The sequence below is a fragment of the Aplysia californica genome, unplaced genomic scaffold (genome assembly GCF_000002075.1).
Source record: "Aplysia californica isolate F4 #8 unplaced genomic scaffold, AplCal3.0 scaffold00031, whole genome shotgun sequence".
Classification (NCBI taxonomy): Eukaryota; Metazoa; Mollusca; class Gastropoda; order Aplysiida; family Aplysiidae; genus Aplysia; species Aplysia californica.
Window position 1 is genome coordinate 804993 of NW_004797301.1, and position 2809 is coordinate 807801.

At 43.3% G+C, this 2809-nt stretch overlaps 1 protein-coding gene across 1 annotated transcript in view; it reads left to right on the forward strand.

The window, feature by feature from the left end:
- Positions 1-2809, forward strand: part of LOC101851391 (serine/arginine repetitive matrix protein 2) — a gene marked incomplete in the record, with an annotated part of 50389 nt that overhangs the window by 25485 nt on the left and 22095 nt on the right.

Genomic DNA, 2809 nt, shown 5'->3' on the forward strand with positions numbered 1-2809 from the left:
TCCTTACTATTGTCATTTTCCTCTACTTCTTTTGTATGTTTGGCACTCTCTTGTGACCTGCTATTTTGGGATGCCTTGATAGCAGACCTTGTGCTATAACAATAATAATAATAATAATAATAATAAACATTTGTTTAGCACAAATTCCCGCTCAACAGCGAACTCTATGCGCTTTACAATCGATAGTATTACCCCAGCAGACCTGATAGCATTCTGAAACAATCTCTCAACATCCTGGTAAGCATACAGTATTGATGTTTTTCTCTTCACTCAAGCAAAAACAAAACGAAACAAAACAAAAGAACAAAATTAAACCCGTAATCTATCTCTCATACTTATCGATCGCGGGACTTGGGCAGTGTGACACAGTGACACCATCGAGGCTGTCCGTGCAGCTTTCTGCCTGTGTGGGTGGTGGGCGGGTGCTCTATCTGGTGTAGTTTGCTTGCTCATTCTTTGCTATCAAGCATCTATCGTCACTATCTCTCTTCCTTCTTTTGTTATCTCTAGTAACACCTCTAATCTTCTGCGCTTGATATGACCTATTTGTGTTGCAAATGCCGTGAAACCCTTACTAAAATTGTGCCTTCTTGGTATGTTACTGCTTGTCACACCTCTTATCTTCGACCCTTGTACGACCTTTTTGTGTTGCAAGTACCTACCGTATAACCCTTACAAAAACTATGCCTTGTTGTTGTGGTATTCTTATTTCTCTGTATGTTATCTCTTGTAACACCTGTACTCTTCGGCACTTGATACGACCTATTTGTGTTGCAAGGGTCGTAAAACTATTTCTAAAAAAACACACAAAAAAACGTTACTCCCTGTACAGTATCGGTGACTTTTGTCCTCCCCGTAAACACGTGACCTGACCCCTTCGCGCCGCACGTTTTGCTGTGTCGTTATCATGTGTGTTTGTGTGTGTGTGTGTGTGTGTGTGTGTGTGTGTGTGTGTGTGTGTGCTTCAAATGTGAGGGTCTGGCGTCATGTCGGGATGTAGGGGGGCTGTTGTTTTGATTGCGCCTCTGGCTGTGGTTGTCTTTGGCTGTACGTTCTTGTACTGGCGTTTGACTGCTTCTGTGTGTCTACTGGCGTCTGTGGTGCAGTGGTTAGTTAGGCTCTTCGCTGTTGCTGGCAGACGGTGGGTGTGAGTTCGATGTGGGTGGTTGGAGGACGCCACTGGTTGGTCTCACTACTTTTGTTTGTCTCGAGTGTTGCTGTTATTTTGTTGAGTATCTCTACGGGGTGCAAAACAAGAACATGTTTGTTTCTCTCTCTCTCTCTCTCTCTCTCTCTCTCTCTCTCTCTCTTTGTTTCTCTCTCTCTCTCTCTCCGTCTCTCTCTCTCTACTTCGTCCACCCCTCTCTATCTCTATCCCTCTATATCTCTCTCTCTCTCTTTCTCTCGCTCCCGCTCTTTCTCTCATTCCCTGTCCACAAACAACGCTCATCAGAGGAGGCTTCATCCCGGGGCCTCCAATTTTTAAATTATTTTTTTTGCAGAGGCCACTGCCAAGACTCCGTAAAAAATTCTCCTAAATCATCCTTTCTCATTGTGCTCGATTCCTTGTCTTGCCTCACTTCTCTCAGCTATCGCTCACCTTTAAACCCGAAAATAGTTCTATTGCAGTTGACTATTCACTCAGTGACTGAACAGTGTTGTTTGCATAGCTAGCCTAGCCATGTGGGCATCGGGGGAAACGAGCAAGTCCCCCCAGGGCGGTGCCACTGACTGAAGTGTCTTTAGGCCATTCCCAAGGGAGGGAGGGGGTGGCATTTCTTGTTCATACACAATAGAATTGTAAATGGGCTGATTCATCAATGTCACGCTCATCGCTGTGCCTGATTTACAACTGGGAACTGCTGCTTTTTCTTTCCTAATCCTTACTATTGTCATTTTCCCTCTACTTCTTGTGTATGTTTGTCACACTCTTGTGACTCGCTATTTCCGGGGTGCCTTGAAAGTCTAAACAGACTTTGTGCTGTTGAAGCTAGAGAGGTGAGCAGAGTAAGCCTGATTCCCTGTAAAGACTTCTCTGTTGACATCCACCCCTTGGCGCTCATATGACCTTATGCAGTTTGGAGTGCCGTAAAACCTCTACTAAATGAAAAAAAAAAAGATCTTCTGGCCGAGGAGTCCTTGTCCCTTTTGTTGGGATCAACGGAGAACACCTTCCCACAGACGGAACTTTGCAAAAATACTGTCAAAATCTCTACTTCCAGTCTTTGGGAGGAACACTGGAGCGAACAATTCAACAACAAACTCCACAAGAGTATGCCCAAATTGGGTCTCACGAAAACCTTCTAGTGGAGACGAAATTGTTCTTACTAGATTACGAATTGGACATGCCTCTATTAACACATGCATGTCTCCCTCTGGGAGCTGACAGACCTTTTTATAACGGATGCGATACTGATTTTGTCATTAGGCACATACTAATCGGGTGCCCAAACTTTTGAGAGGCCCGTAGGAAATATTTCAAATGTGTAGATTTGAAGAGTTTTATCACCGTCGTTGATCCCAGCAGAATTCCCCATTATACATGTGCATAATATGTCATTGACTTTTATTCTATGGTGCAAATAATTTGTTGTTTTATAAAATGTAAATTGCTGTTTTTAAAACTAAACATGATATATTTAAACCTAACCGTAAAGGAAAACCAAAACGTGTAGTGATCGATCTGTCGTGAATAATGAATACAACCTGTGTTTCGCGCGCCCATAATAATGACCTTACGTAGTTGCGAGCGCCGTAAAACTCACTAAATGAAACATTTAAATCTCTCTCTCTCTCTCTCTCTCTCTCT